We start from the raw sequence: 526 nt of genomic DNA, 5'->3' as shown, positions 1-526 counted from the left end.
TCTCGAAGATATGCCAAGACTACTGTTGTTCTTGTTGATATTTTACCAGTCTCGGTAATTACCTCAGTTCTTCAGGTCCACTGTGACAAGGAGCGGAACCTAAGACACCAAGAGCGAGTGTGATCTTCTTGTGTGTGTGTGTGTGTGTGTGTGTGTGTGTGTTGTGTTGTGTTGTGTTGTGTTGTGTGTGAGTGTGTGCCAGTGTGTGCGTGTGCCGTGTGTGCGTGTGTGTGTGTACTGATTCATATAGGCGGAAGGGGGGTGGGGAGGGGGGGGGGGGGGGGCTTGCGCACGCGTGCGCATGTGTGTGTGTGTGTGTGTGTGTGTGTGAAACAGCGGTACCGATCACTCTATTGATACAATGTTCTCCGGCTTCCAGCATTTCGCCACAAACATGCCAGGCTTTTCCATGCAGACCTGTATACAGGTAACACACACGTCGTCAGGTGCTTAAAATAGCAGCCAACCGTTTCACGTCTATATTTATTCCAAGGCTTCGGCATATAATAATATAACCAGGGAGGTG

This window comes from Babylonia areolata, chromosome 2 (genome assembly GCF_041734735.1).
Source record: "Babylonia areolata isolate BAREFJ2019XMU chromosome 2, ASM4173473v1, whole genome shotgun sequence".
NCBI classification, from domain to species: domain Eukaryota; kingdom Metazoa; phylum Mollusca; class Gastropoda; order Neogastropoda; family Buccinidae; genus Babylonia; species Babylonia areolata.
This window is presented reverse-complemented; position numbering follows the sequence as displayed.